This window comes from Lepidochelys kempii, chromosome 11 (genome assembly GCF_965140265.1).
Source record: "Lepidochelys kempii isolate rLepKem1 chromosome 11, rLepKem1.hap2, whole genome shotgun sequence".
Taxonomy (NCBI): Eukaryota; Metazoa; Chordata; order Testudines; family Cheloniidae; genus Lepidochelys; species Lepidochelys kempii.
Genome location: NC_133266.1, coordinates 55,059,966 through 55,085,129, shown reverse-complemented (window position 1 = coordinate 55,085,129; position 25,164 = coordinate 55,059,966).

Sequence of the window (25,164 nt, the reverse complement as noted above, 5' to 3'; positions counted from 1 at the left end):
GCCTCATACCAGGCCTCTAATACAAGGGCTTATGTCTCAGGCTCTCTTTCTACTTAGTACACAGACCACAGTGAAAATGTAATGTAAAAATGATAGTTCATGTAAAGCAATTGTCACAGTGCTCCTTGGATCTGACTGTTGCTGAGAGCAATCTTATTTGGTAATTTAAAAAATGTGACAGATTGTTCTTCTAAAAAAAAAGTACCATTTAAAAATTACACATAGGATTCTGAAGCTGAGAAGAATGGATACTAATGGTGCAGCAATTGAGGAAAATGGATTATGCTGGGAGTTGAGAAGATGATGGCTGAAGAATAAATGATAGAAGTTTCAATGGATATAAAAGAACAGAATTTCGTTATTTCACATACACGTAACTGTTCGTTTCCATTTACTCCCTTGTGAGGGTGGAGAATGTCTGATTGTTGAAATTGAACATTAGAATGACTAGAAACTGGGCTACAGATAGACTGGCTATAGCGTCCTTCATTGTAGAGAAGAGACCAGAATGGTTTGTAGTGGAGGCAAAGGGGATTCATTATTTATTCAGGATGCTGCATACACAGAGACACTGGGGCTCTCATTTGCCTCTCTAGTTTGTACTATCTATCTCTAGCTTGTACTATCCAGTGTAACCACACAGAGTCTGCTGAAATCATAGTTTGGATTAAGCAGTCTTGCAATGGATTACTGACTACTGGTAAGTGATCTTGCAGCCTTCTTATGGGTGGCTTAGCACAGCCATACCCAGCCCCTAAAACATAGCCAATAGGAAATTTTCTGCCAGCACTAATTTCTGTTGGAAAATGCCAATTTGTCAAAAGCAAACCATTTTGTAGAAATGTGTCGATTTTGACAAAATCTTCCATTGAAACACAGTCAGGTTTCAAAACATACCTGCCAGCACGCACACCTGGTCCTAGGCAGTCCCCCTGAAGGACTGCCCCAGGGTCAGAGACTCCATGGCTTCCAGAGCCAGCAGTGGCTCATAATACAGACAGCCTGAGGGTCAGGGAGAATTTCATTTAGAAATGTTTTAAATTCAACATTTCAATTATTTCTAAAGCGTTTTGGGGGAAAACTCCCTGTGGACAATTTTGAAATTTCTACTTTTTCATAGAATCATAGAATATCAGGGTTGGAAGGGACCCCAGAAGGTCATCTAGTCCAACCCCCTGCTCGAAGCAGGACCAATTCCCAGTTAAATCATCCCAGCCAGGGCTTTGTTAAGCCTGACCTTAAAAACCTCTAAGGAAGGAGATTCTACCACCTCCCTAGGTAACGCATTCCAGTGTTTCACCACCCTCTTAGTGAAAAAGTTTTTCCTAATATCCAATCTAAACCTCCCCCACTGCAACTTGAGACCATTACTCCTCGTTCTGTCATCTGCTACCATTGAGAACAGTCTAGAGCCATCCTCTTTGGAACCCCCTTTCAGGTAGTTGAAAGCAGCTATCAAATCCCCCCTCATTCTTCTCTTCTGCAGGCTAAACAATCCCAGCTCCCTCAGCCTCTCCTCATAAGTCATGTGTTCCAGTCCCCTAATCATTTTTGTTGCCCTTCGCTGGACTCTCTCCAATTTATCCACATCCTTCTTGAAGTGTGGGGCCCAAAACTGGACACAGTACTCCAGATGAGGCCTCACCAATGTCGAATAGAGGGGAACGATCACATCCCTCGATCTGCTCGCTATGCCCCTTCTGATACATCCCAAAATGCCATTGGCCTTCTTGGCAACAAGGGCACACTGCTGACTCATATCCAGCTTCTCGTCCACTGTCACCCCTAGGTCCTTTTCCGCAGAACTGCTGCCTAGCCATTCGGTCCCTAGTCTGTAGCTGTGCATTGGGTTCTTCCGTCCTAAGTGCAGGACCCTGCACTTATCCTTATTGAACCTCATCAGATTTCTTTTGGCCCAATCCTCCAATTTGTCTAGGTCTTTCTGTATTCTATCCCTCCCCTCCAGCGTATCTACCACTCCTCCCAGTTTAGTATCATCCGCAAATTTGCTGAGAGTGCAATCCACACCATCCTCCAGATCATTTATGAAGATATTGAACAAAACTGGCCCCAGGACCGACCCTTGGGGTACTCCACTTGATACCGGCTGCCAACTAGATATGGAGCCATTGATCACTACCCGTTGAGCCCGACAATCTAGCCAGCTTTCTACCCACCTTGTAGTGCATTCATCCAGCCCATACTTCCTTAACTTGCTGACAAGAATACTGTGGGAGACCGTGTCAAAAGCTTTGCTAAAGTCAAGAAACAATACATCCACTGCTTTTCCTTCATCCACAGAACCAGTAATCTCATCATAAAAGGCAATTAGATTAGTCAGGCATGACCTTCCCTTGGTGAATCCATGCTGGCTGTTCCTGATCACTTTCCTCTCATGCAAGTGCTTCAGGATTGATTCTTTGAGGACCTGCTCCATGATTTTTCCAGGGACTGAAGTGAGGCTGACTGGCCTGTAGTTCCCAGGATCCTCCTTCTTCCCTTTTTTAAAGATTGGCACTACATTAGCCTTTTTCCAGTCATCCGGGACTTCCCCGGTTCGCCACGAGTTTTCAAAGATAATGGCCAATGGCTCTGCAATCACAGCCGCCAATTCCTTCAGCACTCTCGGATGCAACTCGTCCGGCCCCATGGACTTGTGCACGTCCAGCTTTTCTAAATAGTCCCTAACCACCTCCATCTCCACAGAGGGCTGGCCATCTCTTCCCCATTTTGTGATGCCCAGCGCAGCAGTCTGGGAGCTGACCTTTTTAGTGAAAACAGAGGCAAAAAAAGCATTGAGTACATTAGCTTTTTCCACATCCTCTGTCACTAGGTTGCCTCCCTCATTCAGTAAGGGGCCCACACATTCCTTGGCTTTCTTCTTGTTGCCAACATACCTGAAGAAACCCTTCTTGTTACTCTTGACATCTCTGGCTAGCTGCAGCTCCAGGTGCGATTTGGCCCTCCTGATAACATTCCTACATGCCCGAGCAATATTTTTATACTCTTCCCTGGTCATATGTCCAACCTTCCACTTCTTGTAAACCTGCCACATTTACTATTCTTTCGACTCATTGGGATGGTTTGTCCCTGTAACCTCAACAGGGATTCCTTGAAATACAGCCAGCTCTCCTGGACTCCTTTCCCCTTCAAGTTAGTCCCCCAGGGGATCCTGGCCATCCGTTCCCTGAGGGAGTCGAAGTCTGCTTTCCTGAAGTCCAGGGTCCGTATCCTGCTGCTTACCTTTCTTCCCTGCGTCAGGATCCTGAACTCAACCAACTCATGGTTGTTCTGAAATGAAATGAAATTGCTTTCAAAACTTGAGAGTTTCCCACAGAACAGAAATTCCTACTTATGACCAGCTCTGCGCTGGAACAACATCGGCGTGAGCTCAGTTTAACAACATGTGTTTAGTACTAAATGGCAATAGTACAGTTTTCCTCTCTCCCTGTCACAGGATGTCTGGCCCTTAAACATTCAGCCTGGGATAAATCAGCTGTTTCCCTCTGCTCCACACTCCAGCTGATGTTGATGAACTGGAAATCAGGTGGCTCAGTTGAGTTATTTGACACAGCTTGGGAAAAAGTGGGGATTCTTACAAAGAACTGCATGGACCCAGAAGAGAATGGGAAATGCCTGCTCTCTGGGAAGCAGCCTGAAAGGAGCTTGAGAAGCAGAAAATGAAGATGAGGGTACAGGTTACTCCCATGGTGAGCGGATAAGCAGCAGCTTGCCTGAACCCTTGAAAAAGGGGAAGAGCGTGCCAGCCCTTGGAGAGTGAGATTTTCTGAGGCACCAGAGGCAGGATGAGGCATGGGAACAAAGTATAGTGTTCAAGGAATGCCTGTGAGGAAGAGGCGGCCCACTGAACCCAGCTGGGCTAAAGATTCCGTTGTTCTGAGTAATTCTCTTGGACTTTGATAAGAGACTCGGTGGTCTCAGAATTAACAAGGCTATAGAAAGTCACCTGGCTGGAGGGCCAAGACTCTTCAATGGCTGGAATAGGCTGAAAGACAGAAGGGGAAAGGTAGGTAAAAGTTGCTACAGAATCGCAGTCAGACAGAACTAAGTGTAATGGGGCCGTGACTTTGCTACACTCCCTGGGACAGGAAGCAGACCGCTCAATTTCCTCTCAGTGTTACTACTTCACACAGGCCACACCCTTCTAGGGTGACCAGATGGCAAGTGTAAATCTTAATCAATCTTAAATCAATCAGCAGTCTCTCAGATTTAAGTGTAAAAAATCGGTACAGGGTGGGGGGTAATAGATGCCTATATAAGAAAAAGCCCCCAACATTGGGACTGTCCCTATAAAATCAGGACATCTGGTCACCCTACACCCTTCAGAGGATTGTTTGTAGGTGTTCTGAGAAACATACACTCACCCAGACAGCGCACTAACTATGATACCACATTACAGATAATATTTAGAAGCAAGAATGGCAGTTGGCACCTTGTGACATCCACTTCCTTCATCTTTGCCCACCTTCTTCATTTTTTTCATTTTAAATTATGGTCTTGGTTTTCATTTATGCCAAGGCAACTTTATATCGCACTGGTAATGTAAAGGAGCCTTAAAGTGTGTTTAATTTGTTTCCACTTTTAAGTCATTCTAATACCACCAGAGAGGTATAAAGTTGGCTTACTATAAATGAAATCAGGCCCTGTAAGTACATATCTATATTTACTTCCACCCTGTGAAATGGCTATAGGTCTGGCATGTGAAGGAAGACAATATATGTCAGTCTCATTTGGATTATTTCTGTTGGCTTCTGTTGATATCAGGAGGCCTTTATTTACTGGAAAGGCATTTTAAATTCTGAGAGAGAGAAGAGAGACTGAATTCTGAAAGAGAAATAATTGTGATCAAAATGCAGCTGAGTAATATCTTAGTCCTGATTTAATGCAGTTTTACAGTCACATTCCAAATCAAAATCCAAAACACGCTCTGCACTTTTGAAATTTACTCCCTATAGGTTTATCACATTTTCCACCTAATTGGACACATTATTCCATAACAACATCTAAAAATTATACCTTGATTAAATGTAGTCACTCTAAACAAAATGAACCCAAGAAAGTGGCTTAATATTAAAATATGGCTTTTTAGAAATAGTTTCTTAAAAGCAAACCAACTCCATTGTTAGAATGAAGCTTTGATTTTTGTTCTATGTATCTGCCTTTTGCTATAATTGATAAATCCACAGGAAAAAAAATCAATATATCAGCAACAGGTGACCAGATAGTACAGTAAAATTGGAACAACATTCAAAAACACAAAATCAATATACACCAACATAACTGCTCCTTTAAAAAAAAATACAGGTTACTTAGTCTTGGGGACACATCTGCAGTTAACTAAGATTCTGGTACAATTGACTTCTGTACGCTGGTACAGTACTTTTCCCCCCATAATTTTCATGCCAGGGGACCAATTCTGGGAGATACATGTATCCCTCAATGAGAGAACAAAGCTACCACTGGGCAAAAATGTGTATTGCAAGTTTATTGCAAGTTATGTTTATTTCCATAGTGAAATAAGCAAGAGGAACTTGTCCACTTTTCCTTACTAGTGGAATAAAGTTAACATGTAAGCTGATAATAAATTAGATCTTTCCCTATCTGACCTATCCCACAAGGACATGGTCTCAAAGATTCAGAGAGAATGGTGTCAATCTTCAACTGATATAAATTGGCATAGTTTCATTGAAGACACTGATTTAAAACAGCTGAGGGATGTCCAGTGTTCCTTTTTACGAAAGGGTGAAATCTACTTCTCCTGAATGGAACCCTAGTAGACAGGTTCTATGTGGTAGAACTTCAAATGAGATCTTTTCCACCCCCAAAGTTGGCCCTGGATTAGGGAATGCATCTCAGGAACTGTGTTTCTTCAATCACTTTGGATTGCTTATACCACTGGATGAGGATAAATGTGGATTTTCTGTTTGTTTCACAAAAACATTTCAAAAATTACCTTTTGGAAAAAAACAAATACAAAAAGAAAAACTGAAAATACAAAGGTCTATTAGATAAGATTTTTATGCATAAATAGCACATCGCATTTTCTTAAAAAAAAGTGATTTTCTTAAAATATAAAATGTGAAATTAGGGCTTCATTTTTGAACCCCGAGAAGGGTGGTAGAGGACGGAAAGAACAATTCTATTAATATTTATAAAATATCTTTAGATCAATCGTAATGAAATTTGTCCCCAAAAAGAGCAGCAAATTCGCTTTACATACTGATACCTTGATCTGTAATCCATCTATTTCACAGCACAGAATGACAGCTTGCACTACCTCCTTCTCTTTCTCAATTAACATTTCAAATGGCGCTTGCTCCCCTAAGAAAAGAAATGTCAGGAAACAAAGGGAACTATCAGATTGCGAGTCACGGTAGTGACACTAGCCAAGTTAGAAAAATATCAGGATTGTTAATATTCCTGCAAGGGCAAACTTGTGAGAGAAATATGGAGTGCTGCCATGGCACTGTCAAGCATTGTAACCATATTGTGTCTGTGTTTTTGTAGAAACTCATTCTCTCTAATATAACATGCCAAAATTCTTCCTGATATGCATAATAGTAATAGAGAAATCTATATGTTGTTCTCCTCCTTTAGCTTCTTTTCGTTGAGTAGGTGCAATGGAGGGGCCCCATCCTTTATTTCTTGTGTCTCCTAAACTCCTATTGAATGAACTGGGAGTTTTGCCTGAGTAAGAAATAAAGGTTCGGTCCCATTGCAGACAAAAAGTAAATTGAAATGCATTTTAAAGTAATGTTTGAGATTTTGTATAGATATGTTTTAAAGTAAGGTGAAAGGAGCCAACACGTGAGATCAGGGTTCTCCTTGCCAGAACTGATGTCATCTCCAAAACCCAGTGCTGAGTAGAATGCTGAATTCCCCACCTTGTCTCTAAGTGTTTACAGACGTGGCTTAAGTGGGTCAAGTTCTGGTCAATGAAATAAACACCAAGTCAAAGGGTTTTGCTCCATATACAAATAGCAGTGAGGGACTAAATCACCACCCTCAGCAGTACAGGTATGAGCAGCCAATTACTGTTTCTTCAGGCTGCATGCATTGGAGGGAGTAATGGATATCATGTATTACTTTCATCTATACAAGGGTTTGGTTTGGTACAGTGGACCACATTTTGCACACAACTACTGGTCACAGCTTTGTCTCCATGCCTCCCCCACCACCCACATACCTTATGATGTGCTGTGAAAATTCTCTGTGGGGGATTGCTTCACTCTGTACTTGAGGATCTGTCTACACCAGGTTCTCTGCTGCTTCTGTCGAACTATCCAACACATATAGTTTTAATCATATGCGTTGGTCTTTCTGTATCTGCATGAGATTTCCCAGGGGTTAGCACTCAGATATTACATCACACAGAACAAAACAAAACAAACTAAGAGGGTATAAAACTCAAACTTTCTGCCCTTTGTTAGTTTCTCTCTCAGAGTAGGATTCCCAATGCCAATTTTTCCCTGTGCCCCCACCCGCAGGCCCTTGTTTCTCACCATTTCCATTCATCTCTTCCTAGCTTAAAAAGATAGAAAAGCTTGCCAAACTTTAAAAATCTGTGGGTGAGCTCCTTAGCTGACATCAATAGAGATCGGCCTATATACACAAGCTAAATATCCGGAGCCCTCAGAACAACTTCTCATTTAACTGGTGCTATACTCCCCATCCCTCCCCCATAACTTGTGGCAAGGATAGGTCTACCTTTGTTTAATTCATGATTCATTTTGTGAATGTTTCCACATTTAGGGCCTTTTCATATACACGGTGTAGACTGTATTCACCTTCCTAAATATCTATTTAAATAAGTAGGCATTTTAACAGATATTAGTTAATATACCTAAAAATATATGGTAACAGATGGATGAATTATGGATATAGAATTGGCATCACATCCTCTTACACATTTTTAATCTGTTTATGGGCTATAGACCTGTGGCACTGCATCTGTGAGAACATCTCAGCGTTTAATGATACATTCCGTTTAAGATGTGCTTCTGCATCTGGTACATATTTAGATAACTTTTCCTTTTTACCTGTCGCTGTTCAAGCAGGTGAATATTGTCTAAGGAGGTCACTTTACAGTTTTGTGAGTGAGGACATATCCAAGTTACTCCCACAATCATGCTTTATGGTCTTGCCCTTGTTTTCCTTTTCTATGGGGAAAAAAAAAGCTGTAATGGGCCACAAAATCTTTAATCTTTCCACTGATATTGAATCTGCTCATTACCACGTTTGCCGTGCTTTATTCCGTATCACTGCTGATGCATACGGCTAAACTGATGTCCACTTTCTCTTTGCCAGTGAGATGCCAGAGCCCATGGACAGGGACTAATAATAACCAGCAGGAACAAGGTTTGAAAATGAGTTTCTGAACCTTACTGAAGACCAGGCAGACAGATGCAGGCAGCCTCCATCATTGCTCTTCCTCTAGGGTAGCCAGAAGAAGGTCACTAGTCATTGCTGAATTCACGTAATTCCACCATCCACAACCAACTAAGTTTAAACCCATTTAACAGAAATATCTCAAGATATTAAGTCTATTACCTTTGCTTAATTTCACCCCCTTACTCCTACTTATACACCGATTTACTACTTACACAATTCCACTCCCTCATTTGTGTGCATGTTTTTCATACCCCAACAGCAGTCTCTGATGCTCATTACCAGTTATATTATTTATTATTATTACTATACTACATCCAAAATTTACTGAATGTTTTACAAATCTCAGATTAAGGGTTCATTGATTGCAGAGGGCCTCAAATTTGCCATCCCAGTCTGCTTCTCCAATGGAAGCACCACTCTTTCTCCCACTTTGTCTAAATCTTCTGTATGCTTCGTTCTAATGACTTTATGAGACAGAAACACTGGTAGGGAGATAGACAAAATAACCTGGCCTTGATTATTCGGTGATCTCTACCACCGTAAAATTAATCCCATTTTGAAAGCTTCCTCAGGCACCTTTTTAACTATTTCTCTTAAACTTGGGGGTAGGGAACAGGGGTCTATAGTACAATAGAATAGCCCTTACTATTAGGAAGTAATCATTTCCTAATGCTACACATACATTTCCCATGGATTAATTTAATCTCATTACACTTATTCAGACCCTTGTTTCATCCTAAACACACGCTATCCAATTTTTAAAACCAATACCTTTTCATGTCTTACTTATTATTAATCATAGCTCATTACACATCCAAGGGTAGTGGCCAAACAATGTCTTTTGACACAAAGTACAATTCCGCAAGAATACCATTTACCGCATGCAGTGTCACCTACAGGACTAATGATAACTAGTGAAGAAGCTTATTGAAAATGAAAGAATATTGTATGTTCTACCCCACCCCTCCTTCCTTTGTCTATCATGTGTAGTTGAATTAAAAGTTTTTGGGGACAGGGACTGTCTCTCCTTCTGTGTTTATCGAGTGCCTGGCACTATGCAGTCCATCTCCATCCTTGGTCCTGAGGTACTATAAAATAATAATAAAGAAAGTAATTGCTTCACTGAGTTTGTATTCAGGTAAATGTTCATTCTCTTTGTGATTAAAAGTTTCTTTGCAATGTATTTGAGGTCTGATAAGAGCAAGTCTATATTATTGCTTGCTAATTGCCAATCTTTAGAATCCTATAAATGTGTAATCATGCTTTGTTTAAATGTACAATTAACTTTTGTTATTATTTGCTATAAATATATTTGTAGTTTGTGTGATTTCTCTTTTCTCCCTTTTCCATTAGTTCATTTCATTCCATTACTATTAATGATACACACTGGTATCATCCTAAACAATGTCTCTTCTCCTTTACTTTTTATGTCTTTCTGAAAGAGAGCAAATTCTTATCACACGCTTTCTATGCAGTTTTAGATATTTTCTACATATTTGTAGATATTGGATTAGAAAACAAGCTTTCATAATGTGAAACATAATATAAAATTAAGTCAACATTTCTATTTGCCTCACATGGTATCTTTTAGAATCAGCTATAGGTGTTGAAGAAACAATTCGTATACTCCTCTGCATTCATTGTCTGATTAATTATTACTGAAACACTCATATCTCTTTGCTGTTTGGGAAGAAAGAACTACGATACCACTTTTCCCACCCATAATGACCATCCTTGGCATGGATTCCCTTAAGGGCTGTACGTCACTATTAATATCTCATTTTATAGATGAGAAAGCTGAGAAACAGATATTAAGTGACTGGTCTGAGATAAGAGGAAAAAAATAAAGTCCATGAGTGTGGAACATTCCAGTCCCCTCTTAAAAGGGGACCAAAGTTTGTAACTGGAGCAGGAGAAGAGGGTTTACAGTATGAAAGTGCCCATTGCAGGGAAAAGAAGATTTAGCTCATTGTATAAAGGCCGTAGGACATTATTTATCAAGCCAAGCTAAAGGAAATAAAAAGTATGCTAGTGGCTGTATCCCCAAACTGAGCAGCCCTTTTACTCTTTTTTAGATGCTGCAGCGGAACAAGGAGGGCATAAAAAGGATTGTCCAAACCCAAATGAGCAAGTCACAAGACAGATCAAGGAAAAAGAATGGATCAGGTACAAGTCGATGCCACCCTGACCCAAAGAAGTAGCCACTCAGCCACAACACGAATATGACAAGTTGAAGAGTAAGGCAAGAGAGGCCAAGATGCTACTTGCAGTGGCCAAGATCACCTCAGTGACTGAAGCCCTCATGCTTCAAAGGACACTGAAGGTACAAAAGCAGGACACAAGCCACTTAAGGCCTAAAAAGATTACTGGGAGGGAAGGCATTCAGGTCTGACAGTGCCTGCTCTCTGACAACTGAGTATAAGTAGAATTGATCATATGCAAGTAAATACAGAGTAATCGTGTTTGTGAGGGAAAAGAGAAGGTAAAGTAATCACAAAACTAGAAGAATCTGGTTTGAACTAACACAAAACCTGTACTGACAGAGGAGAGAGAGTTAACAGGGAAAGGAGAAACTAATACATATGTGTGAGGAAAGAAAATAAAAGTTATTTATAGCCAGTGTAAACAAATATAGAGGAAGCGTGAACTGACTGGAGGCAAGTGTGATGGTTGCCATCCCAATGTGCTTCCTATTGAACGTAACTGTTTACTACTTTTGGGTGCTTTGCTTTACTAATACAGTTTTGTTAATCTGGTCTGCTGAGTGGGGAATTTGAATCCAAGAGTTATTTATTTTTTTGCCAAAGTTGATTTTTTTTCTGGAGAACAACCCCACCAGCCCCACCCCCATTTCCCCACCCCTTCTACTTATGTATCCTTTCACAGATGTCACTGGATTAAAAAAATCTACTGCACTGGTGGTAGTTTCTGATGAGCAGAGATAATTACTAAAATAGTATGAGCGGTGAGGACCAGAACTATTGACCAAGGTATGCAGGACACTGGACTGGAATAAGAGTAGGGGCTGCATATCAGGCCTGAGGTACTTTGTCAGATATGGAGGTAGAGCACCTGTGGGAGGAATAATGTTTTAGGGAACTAAAGAGCAAACAAACATCACTATCATCTCGGGCAATTACAGAGGTATGGATTTTTGAATTCCAGAAAAAAATATGCCATGTTGGGAATAGCCAGAGATGCTGCAAATCAAAACGGAGGTGCACCAACAAAGCAATATGTCAAGAACTGGGATGGGGGTAGCGGTATTGTAGGTAGGGTCTGAAGTGCATTGGTAGATCTGTGTTCAGGGGAGGGAAGCATTCACGTCCCTTGCAAACAGTAGTGCTAGCTAGTGTTAGTATAATGGATGTCCCTATTGATGTTTTTATTCTAACTGGTTTTCCTACTGTGATGTAATCACTAATAAAACAAATGAACATTGAATAATTGGAATAACACTTCAGAGTGCATGGTCAATATACCACCTTACTGAAATACTTCGTAAGTGCTGCAGGCACTTGGCTGATAGTCCTTTAACTCTCTCTGCACCAAGGATTGAGCCTGTATCTTCTCAGACAGTCCATTTAATGTTATTTATTTATTTTATCTGGAGCATTAGTAAGTGCTATAGACCTGCTGGGAGATAGAATTCCAGCTTCCATTATAAACTCCCTCTCTCAATCATAACTTCCTCAGGCAAATTCCGTTTCAGTTACAATTTTCCATGCTTGAACTTTGCATGGAAATGAACTGTCTGGCAAAATTTCAGTAAAATCATTTAAGTTGTGAATGAATTCTGCATGCCTGAAAAAGATATGCATTTTCCTCTATGTTCCATCTAGAAATGGAGTGCATGAATAACCCAGCAACCCAGAATGGATTTTGGTTTCAATAAATTCTGAAGCAGAAGAACTTCAGTTCATCATTTCAGTTATAAGCTCACAATTCTCTCACGCATGAGTTCTAGGGTTAACTGATTATTTTTCTAAGTGTAAACCTTAGAACATTTGCATTATACTGTTTGACTTTCACCTGAAGAGAGCGATTCATCTGAAATTGCAAGGATTTTACAAACCACACAAAGAAGTAGGAAGCCCGTGATCTGATGAACCAAGAATATCCATCTCCGTCAAAAAGCACCCAAAACAGAGCTACAACATGACTTGAGTTCTGTCCCCACCCCTTTTAATGACTGGACTTACTAATACTTAACACTTTACAAATATTTTTTGGTTAGGTTTCACCACAACACTTCAAATGAAGGAGACAGATATAATTATCCCATTTTAAAGATTTAGATAAACCGAGACCCAGAACAATTACTTACTTGTCCAAGATCACACATGTCTATGACACAGATGGCATTAGGACCCACAACTGAAAACAAAGTAGAAATAGTTCTGGCCATGCTTTTCAATCTACAGGGAAAGCTAGGGACTGTCTTGACCACATCTCTCAGTCGTCCCAGAAAGCTGAAGGTTGTTTTGACTAGGGAAAATCCATGATGACATGGCTTTTCTACTTTCTCCTGGGCAGCTTCTGCACTCCCAGAAGGGAACTACTATATCAATATTCCTCTGTTCTCTCTGTCAGAGCAGGGAAACCAATTCCTTGGGGATCAGTTACAACTACCTGGAACACCATGCAACTTCATAACCAAAGTACCTATTGGGAGAGGCAGTGCTGGGTTGTTCCACTGTGGAAAGAAGGAGCTGCATTATGTGGATCAGTCTTCTGTAAGCAGAATCACTTCCATTTAAACTAACAAATTCTACAGAGTAGTTATAAAGATAGCCCTACTTGCACAAGCTGGCTTTTATTGCACTGAGTATAGAGGAAAGAAATAAGATAAACAGATAGTCTGTCTTCAACAACATGTGGCCCAAATTTGATTTTTCCCAGCAGCTGCAGCAGCTTTGTCTTCTTTTGGAAATCTGACTATGCTTGTTGCTGCTGAGAATCTGTTAGTTTAAATGGATCCTCACTTTTCAGACCACGAGACATGGCAAATCATCTGGAAGTAATTTTGGGTTGGGTATGTCAATTTTTGGTTTGAGAAGACTCAGCACATACATCCTTATAAATTAATGTGATGCAACACAGCAATTTCTGAGTGGATAAACATTTCATATCAGATTCCTTTCAATTATATCCTCTCATAATACTGTTACTGTGGTTCTCTGGGTAAGAGACTCAACTTTTGCATTTTATGTAACTTGGTCAGCCTTTTAATTGTCTAGCCTTTCTGTAAACCATGTTCTCCAGATGCAAAAATTGAAGATAATTTCACTTTATTCAGTATTAATAAATGGTAAACAACATCATTGCTTCTTCTTGGCAACATGCCTGAATTAAATAGCTCTCTTAATGTATCTCATATCTGTACTACAGAGTTATTTTAAAGCAATATGCTGAGTATGCCAATGATAAAATTATTATTTTTCATTCCTTTGTTGTTTTTAAACTCTGTATTTCCACTGCATACTTTCCCTAGCATAAACAGTGGCCAATATGAGTCTGTGTGTCTCCAGTACATTAATTACTATCTAGTCTTACAAAGAAACCATTTTTTCCCAAGAAAGGTTGGCAAGTCTCACTCTTTAGATGTTAAAGTTCCACGACAAATGTTTATAAACTGTGCTTTTCTATTAGTTGTGAAAAATACATGCTGGACCATAGGGGCGGTATAGGTTTCAACCCCTGTTTTCAGCTGCAGATACTGTTGATTAAAGCTGTAGAGTTTAAAGCCAGAAGGGACCACCAGATCATCTAGTCTGACTTCCTGTCTATCACAGGAGACCAACCCACCCCTCCCCCAGAGCCTGCACAGTAAACCCATGAACCAAAATTAAAGCAATTCGATTTCTTGGAGATCATTTACATTTTTAATCCTGGCCAAGAAGAACATCTTTTTGAAATGAGAGTGTTTTAAATAAAAGACAAAAACATTAAATTAATATTGAGGATTTGTATTAAGGTAACACTAACTGGGAAAATAGGAGAAAGATGGATCCGCTCTGTAATCCCTCTCCCTCTACTGCATATGTGGAACACAAATCTATAAAAAAATAACCTATTTTATTTGCCATGGGCCTGATCCAATGTCCATTGAAGTCAATGGTAGACTTCCATATCACAGAATTATAGAAATGTAAGATGGAAGAGACCTCAGGAGGTCATCTAGACCAGCCCAAGGCACTGAGGCATGACCAAGCATACTTACACTATCCCTGAAAGGTATGTCTAACCCACCCTTAAAAAAAACAACCCAGTGATGGGGATTTCATAATCTCCCTTCGAAATCTGTTCCAGTGCTTAACTATGCTAAAAATTAAAAAGTTTTTCCTAATATCTAACCTAAATTTCCCTTGCTGCAGATTAAGCCAATTACTTCTTTTCCTAAGTTCAGTGGAGAATAATTGATCACTGTCATCTCTACAACATCCCTTAATATAATTGAAGACTTATCAGGTCCCCTCTTAGCCCTCTTTCTCAAAGCTAAGCGTACCCATTGTTAAAAAAATCTTTCCTTGCAGGTCAGTTTTCTAAACCTTTTATCATTTTTGCTGCTCTCCTCTGGACTTTCTGCAATTTATCTCCATCTTTCCTCTTTTCCATCCACAACAGGATGTTTCAGCTGAGGCCTGAGCTGAGCTGAGCAAAGGGGGACAATTACTTCCCATGACTTACAAATCATACTCCTGTTAATACACCCCAGAATTATATTAGCCTTTTTCGCAATTGTATCACATTATTGACTCGTATTAGATTGGTGATCCACTATAACCCCAAGATCCTTTTCAGCAGTACCATTGGCTAGCCAGTTATTCCCCATTTTGTAATTGTACATTTGATTTTTGTACTTTGCACTTGTCTTTATTGAATATCATCTTGTTGAATTCAGATGATTTCTCCAATTTCTCAAGGTCATTTTGAATCTTAATGCTGTTCTCCAAATGCTAGCCACCCCTCCCAGGCTGGTGTCATCCACAGATTTTAAAAGCGTACTCTACACTCCATTATCCAAGTCATTAACACAAATATTAAATAGTACCAGACCCAGGATTTTCAGTGAACCATTGATAGGTACTCTAAGTACACTCTCTCACCAACTGTGTATCTGCTGTATAATATTTTAGTCTAGGACACATTTCCCTACTCTGCATATGAGACTGTGGGACTGTATCAAATGTCTTACCAAAATCAAGTTATACCATATCTGCAGCTCCCCGCCTCCCCTCCCCATCTAGTAGGCCAATGACCATGTCAAAGAAGAAAATTAGGTTGCTTTGCCATGAGTCGTTCTTGACAAATGCATGTTGGCAATTGCTTATAAACTATTATCCTCTAAATTTACAAACTGATTGTTTAATAATTTGTTCCTATACCTATTCAGGTATCCAAGTTAGGCTGACTGCTCTATAGTTCCCTGGGTCCTCTTTGTTCCCCATTTTAAATATAGGTACTATGTTTGTCCTTCTTCATTACTTTGGGAACTAATATATCCTCCATGAGTTATCAATAACAGGATCATGAATGGTTCCAATATTGTTTCAGCTTTTTAAATACCTTAGGATAAATTTCATCAGGCCCTGAAGATTTGAATACATCTAAATAATTTTTAACCTGTTCTTTCTCTAATTTGGCTTGTGTTCCTTCCTTCTTGTTGTTAATATTAATTCTGTTGAGAATCTGTCCACCATTAAGCTGTTTAGTGAATGCTGAAGCAAAAGTAGGCATCAAACACCTCACCTTCTTGATGTCATCAGTTATTAGCTCTTCTTCCCTGCTAAGTAGAGGTCCTACACTTTCCTTTATCTTTCTTCTCTTGCTCCTAATGTTTTTATTTATAGAACCTCTTCTTATTGCTTTTAATGTCCCCTGCTAGGTGTTTCTGATTTTGTCCCTGCATGCTTGTACTATTCTTTTGTACTCATCCTTAGCAATTTGTCCATGTTTCCACTTTGTTTTATTTTTCAGGTCATTAAAGAGCTCCTGAAGGTCCATACTGATCTCCTACTTGTCCTCATGTCATGATAAGGTGCTGTTACACCTCTCATATTGTCTCTTTGAGAAACTGCCAGATCTCCGACACTCCTTTTTTCCTTAGATTTTCTTCCCATATGATCAATGCTGAAATGTGACGTATTATAAGTGGCCTTTTAGCTTTAACTGTGAATCTTCTGACGATAGGCTTATTCAACCAGATAATCAACACTTCTTTTTAACTGAATTACCTTTCTATATTGGATAAAAAGAACAAAAAGCCAGTAGGACAGAGTAGAGTGGGAAAAAATGACACCCAAATAAAAACATTTCCTGGCAGTATCTGAGAATTTACATAATAACTATAATCATTTGTGCGAGGCTGCTATTGCTCCATATATCTAAATATTTGAATTGGAATCAATGCGGCTACTCAGGTGGGGTAGGCCAGCAGAACTTGCCCCAAAACATTTAGCAAATAGGCCATTATTGCTTTAAAAGAATTATTAGTGTTTATAGTTGGGACTCATATTTCAATCACAATTTTCCAATATATTGAAATTTCTACTCTCTAAACATTTTTAAATTAATTTAATTCAGTAGTAAAAGGATTAGGGTCATTGAAGATGTACAGAAAAAACTCTGTACAATGGATAATACTTATGAAACTACATATTGCATAGCAGCAATTGGGGTCCTAATGGTGACTGTCACTTTGTCTAATCCCAGACTTTGCTACATTACAGTGTGGGTTAACTAAGCTAATCTTATGTGCTCAATTCTGCAAGATGATGAGCATCTCCTGAAGGTGCTGAAAACCAGCCTCTCCCACTGGAGCCAATAGAGTTGCCACAGGGATCAGTTTCACCCTATCTGATTACATGGGATTGTGACTGGAAATATGCCAAACTTTTCTTGGTTGCCTCAGATCTGACATGCCAATTCAAGGTATAATCTCAGGACATCAAACAAATAAGGACCGTTACTGGGAACTAGTGAATACCAAGTCTACAGCAATACCAGGCATCCTCGAGGCTATTCCTGCAGACTCTTCAGCCTTCCCAAAATGGTGACTCATTTTAGACATATCCATAAAAGAGCCAATAAAATATCCAGCCAATTAAATGCATTTTTGATCATCAAAAAATATGTACTTTCAACCCTGCTTAGCTAAGGAGTCTTTGGACAATACACAAAACCTTCAGACAAAAATCAAGTTTCAGGTGAGGAAGGAAACCAGCTACCCAACTTAAAAAAAGCCTGGGCTCCTTTCTCCACATGTGGGGCATCATGTAAAGTAGTGTTGGACAGCCGTCTCTAATTGTTCTTCTGTTTAAAGGCTGTGCTTCAGGACAGCACCCCCAGAGCACACTGCAGAGAGTAACACCCCAATCTGAGACTGCACTGACTTCTAGAAGTCCACACTGCTGCTAATCATAGGGTATTTGTGTAATTTGGGATACAACTGAACGTAACCAGGAGTTCATTTAACTGGCAAGGTTTTACTACAATGCAAACATAGCTTTATATAATGAAGTACTTGTTTGCATTGTTAGCCAGTAAAATTCTACATCAGCAATGAAACATTCCTTATGGATCACAATGGTCATATCTCCCAGATGTTTCCTTGTTGCCTGTAAAGACATGTTAAAACTTCTCCAAATGTCCTGGATTGTTTGGAGTGTGACAGCTACTTCTTTGGCCAGATTTTTCTTTAGATTTTGGTTGGTTCTGGAAATGATTAAGTAAGCAGCTGATAACACAAATAAGTTTTGTATGGTTATGGAGCTGTTAATTTCCTCAGATAAGTGAGCCTTTGTTGGAAGAAGCCAGAAAGAAAGGGAGGGGAGGTTCCTATGATTCCACGCTCTGAGATTTTTTGGAAGGGAGTGACAAGAAGGCTGCACTGGGACACTGGAGGCAAAGCAATCTTTAAAAAAAAATATGTTGAACACAACACCCTCCCTTTTGGTTCTCAGGTTGGTAATTTAAAACCTGTTATGTCTACTTTCTGTTTCTTTAGTCATATTCTAAACAAGATCTTGGATGAAGATCAATGACCACTGAGGAAAAAAAATTGCAAAAAACTCAGCAGATCAGGATTTTAACTCTTCTCACCCTTTTGAGCCTTATTCTGATTCCTGGCAAAATTCCCATTGGCTTCCATGGAAAATATTTGGGTCTTTTGTGATGTACTCCGCATAATCTTATGCAACTGAATGATTTCCATGAAAGCTATGGGAGGAACAATAATACTTAAAATTCAGTTAACTGCTTATTGAGATTAATACACTGCATAATGAGGGAAAATATTGATCAATGTGTAATCTGAATTAGAAAAATGAAGGGAGAGACAAAAAGAAAAGGGAGTGCAAGATGTTGACAAGGAGAGTTAAGCATGTGATTTTTTTTAGGGGAAGAAAAATGTGGTTGAAAAGAAATGCATCTGCACCCTTAAAACAAATATTGAAGCTGAGGGGAGGTTATTAGTTCTGATACTATAGGTTGGTTGCTACTGCCATCTCTACTTTCGTTTACTGGCTGTTCCACAGTGGGGCAGTGGCATTTCTATGAAACATGCACATAAAAAAAAAACCACCCACTGTTTTGTTTCCTCCACGTTTCCATCAATTTTCAGAGATGATATTTAAAATGATGTCAAGAGTCAGTTCTAGCAGTCAAGGAACTTGTAGCCATTTTTTGGGAAATGGGGAGAAATGCAAGATATACAGATAGAGCTAAGAGAAGTGTTGAAAACTGATGTAACCCTTCTGCCCGTCAGAGTTGGCAGCAACAAGGGCCGGGTTCAATATCTAGGGGATCCATTCCAATAACACAATTCAAACTGGCTCGAGCCCCCACCCAGTGACCTGGGACAAATATATACCACCCCCACTGGGCGCCTCCAAGAGGCAATATTTCCCCTTTCACAAGCACATAGTCTGAGTGTAGCAAAAAGCCTTTTAATAACAGAGAGAAACAATGTGGCATTATGTTAGGGAAACACCACCAACAGGATTCATAACACAACCCATGAGCAAAAAAAACCCCACCCCAAGCAAATTGGGGCATGCCCTTTCCCTTTGGTTCTTGAGTCCAGCAACCCCAAATCACCCAAAGTCCCAAAAGTCCAATGCCCCAAAAGTCTCTGTCCCTGGTCAGGGCAGCCCCAGAGTTCAAAAGTTTATCTGCGGAGCTTTACCTCCCAACCTGGGTGGAGATGGGATGGGGGTAAGAGGCACCTTACATGATCTGACGCTGACCGCCCCACAGCTCCATAGCGGCGCTCCGCCAGCCGCCCCACGAACTCCTTCGCTCAGCTGCGCTCTGCTCCGCCAGCTGCCCCACGAACTCCTCTGCTTAGCTCCGCGGCCCACAAGCAGCTCCTGCCATCCACAAACTGCTCCACGTCGAACTGCTTCACCAGCTGGTCCACAAGGCACTCCAGCCGTCCCGCAAACTGCTCCACAATATATCTTCAGGCTCCCCCACTACTTAACACAACACTCAGTGATTTCAGCTCTTAAGTGAATTCAGCTTATAATAGGGGAGCCCCAGTGCTGGTGCACTGTCAGCCCAAAGTGAGCTCAGCAGCCTATAACTAGACTTCTAATGAAATCAAAATTAGCTCTGATATTCCACAGTGGAGAGAGGAGAAAGTGCAATTAGCATGTAAGGCCCTCACCAAAGGGCCCATGCCACCAAGTATTAATACTCGTCCCCGGCCTCTCTCCATTCACACAGTTTTGGAACCCATGACCCTTGCCTAGCGAGTGCTACTTAGTTGATGGTGAATCCCTCCATCATAACAAAAGGCCACGTACAGTTCCAAGCACAGTTCCCATAATCAGGGTAATAACAATTTATTCTTCCTGCCCCAATAACAGAGACACTGGGGATCCCACAGCAGCCAAAGTGACCATTTGGGCAGCTATGGTCTCATTCTAGGCGTGGTGGGTGTGCCTATGCAAATGAGATCGGCCCCTGAAGTTCTTTTCCACAACTTGCCACACCTCACCACCAGATGTCAGGGTGGAGCTCATCCTGACACCGCTTACATCGATAAAACTAAAGTAACAGTTAAAATAAAAATAATGAGCTGTTTAAATATACAAGGGAGGGGGGAGGGATAGCTCAGTGGTTTGAGCATTGGCCTGCTAAACCCAGGGTTGTGAGTTCAATCCTTGAGGGGGCCATTTAGGGATTGGGGCAAAAATTGGAGATTGGTCCTGCTTTGAGCAGGGGATTGGACTAGATGACCTCCTGAGGTCCCTTCCAACCCTGATATTCTATGAAGTAAACAGGAAAGCAAAAGAGTTACAGTGATATCAAACTAATACAAGTGGAGAGGTCTGCAGCCAACAAAAATGATATTGCTGATCGACAGAGTTGATTTTGCTTCCTATCCATTTTATCTTTCATTTAAAGTTTCCTTTTTCTTTTCACCCTCTTATCTTTTATTCACATTTTAAGCTTCTTCAGTAAAGTATAATAAATATTTATAATATAAAAGCCTAAGTTAATGATTTGAGGGATGATGAGGATCTCAAGATGAGCAAAGGATGCCAGAGGAACTAACATCAGGAATCTAATGTCTGAAGGTGATAAAAAATAGCATGAACCAACCAGAGATTCTTTCTAATAAATAAGGAAAGTTAATGTCAAGACTACTTTTTGTTTGTTTTCCATCTTTGATAGAAATATTGGGTCTGCATGGCACCTTACACCTGTGCAAAATGAACATTGATTGGCTATAGTATGCTCCCATTCTTGTTCAGGTTAAGTGTGGTAATATATGCCCCAGTCCTGAGATTCAGTCCATGTAGGTGCTTCCATCCACCCATGGGTAACTTCAGTGGGGCTACCCATGTCGATCCAGCTGCTGGATTGGGGCCATATTTCTTCCAAAAACTGGAAACTTGTATGTCATATGATTCTGTCACTTAAGTTTTAGGCCTATGCACATGGACTTAATGTTCCACACCCGCACTACACATTGTTTCAGAGTAACAGCCGTGTTAGTCTGTATTCACAAAAAGAAAAGGAGTACTTGTGGCATTAGGGGACGAGAGCTGAGGAAGCTGCTTTTCCACAATTTCAGCCTGTGCATGTCGGCGGAAGCATTCTATGTAGAAGACCAGTCTGTTGTTTCGACCTTCAGGAGGAGTCCACCCAGAATCTTTTTTGTAGTCTTGGTAGGAAGGAATGTCATGGCAAACCTGGTGGCTGAACTTTGTGACTTTGTCCTCACCCATAACTATTTCACATTTGGGGACAATGTATACCTTCAAATTAGCGGCACTGCTATGGGTACCTGCATGGCCCCACAGTATGCCAACATTTTTATGGCTGACTTAGAACAACGCTTCCTCAGCTCTCGACCCCTAATGCCCTTACTCTACTTGCACTACATTGATGACATCTTCATCATCTGGACCCATAGAAAAGAAGCCCTTGAGGAATTCCACCATGATTTCAACAATTTCCATCCTACCATCAACCTCAGCCTGGACCAGTCCACACAAGAGATCCACTTCCTGGACACTATGGTGCTAATAAGCGATGGGCACATAAACACCACTCTATACCGGAAACCTACTGACCACTGTTCCAACTACATGTCTCCAGCTTTCACCCAGACCACACCACACGATCCATTGTCTACAGCCAAGCTCTATGATACAACCGCATTTGCTCCAACCCCTCAGACAGAGACAAACACCTACAAGATCCCTATCAAGCGTTCTTACAACTACAATACCCACCTGCTAAAGTAAAGAAACAGATTGTCAGAGCCAGAAGGACAGGCCCAACAAAGAAAATAACAGAATGCCACTAGCCATCACCTTCAGCCCCCAACTAAAACCTCTCCAACGCATCATCAAGGATCTACAACCTATCCTGAAGGACGACCCATCACTCTCACAGATCTTGGGAAGCAGGCCAGTCCTTGCTTACAGACAGCCCCCCAACTGAAGCAAATACTCACCACCAACCACACACCACACATCAGAACCACTAACCCAGGAACCTATCCTTGCAACAAAGCCCGTTGCCAACTGTGTCCACATATCTATTCAGGGGACACCATCATAGGGCCTAATCACATCAGCCACGCTATCAGAGGCTCGTTCACCTGCACGTCTACCAGTGTGATATATGCCATCATGTGCCAGCAATGCCAAACTTGACAGTCTCTACGTAAAAGAATAAATGGACACAAATCAGACGTCAAGAATTATAACATTCAAAAACCAGTTGGAGAACACTTCACTCTTTCTGGTCACTCGATTACAGACCTAAAAGTGGCAATTCAACAAAAAAACTTCAAACACAGACTTCAATGAGAGACTGCTGAATTGGAATTAATTTGCAAACTGGATACAGTTAACTTAGGCTTGAATAGAGCCTGGGAGTGGATGGGTCATTACACAAAGTAAAACTATTTTCCCATGTTTATTTCCCCCCATCCCCCACGGTTCTTCAGACATTCTTGTCAACTGCTGGAAATGGCCCACCTTGATTATCACTACAAAAAGTGTAGTGATTATCAGTACAAAAAGGGCCCCCCCCGCCCCCGGCTCTCCTGCCGGTAATAGCTCACCTTAAGTGATCACTCTCCTTATAGTACGTATGGTAACGCCCATTGTTTCATGTTTTCTATGTATATAAATCCCCCCACTGTATTTTCCACTGAATGCATCTGATGAAGTGAGCTGTAGCTCACGAAAGCTTATACTCAAATAAATTTGTTAGTCTCTAAGGTGCCACAAGTATTCCTTTTCTTTTTACTACACATTGTGAGTCTTACAAACAAAAAATGTCCCAATTGCTCAGTGGCATCCAATGTGCTTTTGCAGTAAGGACAACACTCCCAATTAGTAACTGAGTTTTGACATGCAACAAAAGCCGTTGAGAACCCCTTAAACTATCAATCTGTTAGGCTAGCATGTGACTTGCTAAACTATTTGATTTACTTTGAAGTAAAACGACTTTGTCTTTCATTCCAACATAATGTATATAATTAGGAGCACTCCATCCTTCGTTTTCAGGAGCACTCCTCTGCCAAGAACTTCTGAATTACAGAAAACCTCCATCAAGTTGAGATTCTGCCAACACACACAACAATTAAATTTCACCCAATTGAATCAGTCTCATTTAGTCAAGGGCTATTTAACAGATTTATTGAAAAGTTTGATTTCATCACTACAGTGAAGTGCAATAGTTTGTCTGACTGAGAGCAACTATATTCTTAATACTGACTTAATACCTGAGTATATGAAGATTAAGGAATGGATATTATTGAACAACAAACCCATTCCATGATCATGCAGCAACCACATTACAGAATCCCTTTACTATTCTATCAATTTCCTCTCCCTTTTATCTTGAGACACAAAATTTGCTTAATGTGGTCTCTACATCTTTACCCATAGTTCTTGTGTTTAATTGTCAGTACATACAAAACCCATATCTGTGTTTTGGAACAGGCTGTTAAATGTGATAATATTGTGACCAAATGATCTGGTTTTGCATTCTCATTAGCAAGCAAAATACACTGTTTATGTGCACTCTTTCAGGGGCCCTTGGTGTATATTCTTATTGAGGTAAGAAGCGATGTATGTGGTGTTCACAAATCACCATGGGCTCAAGGTGTTTGAAAAGATCCTCTTTGTTCACTAACACTGTTCCCAGCTGTCGTCTCTGCATAACACAACATGGGCTTCTGCAGAGCCTCTCCTCCAGGCTTGCTGTTTGTTAAACCACTTAAAGGTACATATCTCTATACCACAATGCAAACGTCATGGTAGTTGTCTTGAGTCTCTTCATCACAGGCTTTAAAGACCGCTAATATTTGTGTATCGGTGTAAGTTACTGCCCAGTGAAATAAGTATGTGTAATCTTGTTATACACAGAATCCCAAGATGAACCTTAAAATATAAAATGCAACCACTGTGCTTTGCTTATTCTCAACCTATCAAGACAGAATTCTCTAAGTAAAAGCAGCCCAGGGACAAAAACATTTGAAGATCCTTACATTAAAGGTTTCAGGACAACCAAGCCAAGTCTCAAAAGAAATAGCTCATACAATCTTCCATTTCAAAAAAGTGTTTTTATCTGCACTCTTTTTAAAGCACTCAGAATTGCTATCTCTGGGTGCATGTTCATAACTATAAAATAACAAATTATTACAACAAATGTGTTAACTAAAAACTAGGCATGGCATTTGTCTCCTTCAGAAACAGAGCTCTTCTCGTAGACATGGTCAATCCAGTCTGAGTCCAAGTGGTCCTGTTTACAACAAAAATGAGAAAAAAAGCCTCGTCAAGATGTGAATGCTCAGCTCTATTTCCAGATCATGGCAGCCCAGATTCATACAGATATTCATCCATCCAAAGCGGTGAGAAAAAAAAACTTTGCTATCTTAGAGAAGTAGTAAATCTTTGCCTCCAATAATATGCACAGGATTTTAAATGTGTCTATTGATGCACTCACAGAATTTCAGAGCGTTGCAGGTACCTCAGCCATTTTACTATACACCGTTGAACCAGCCACATGTGCTAGACAAAATTTATACTTTTTTTTTTAATCAGTTTTATGGAATTTCCTGAGGTTTAACTACTTGAGAATAATTACACAGACATGTAAAAGCAAACTTTGATTGCTGGGTTCAAATGCTCATATAATAAGTGAATTCAAGAACACATTTATTAAATTGAAAGTGAATGCCAGGGTGCCGGTTCACACATTTAACATTAATATGAC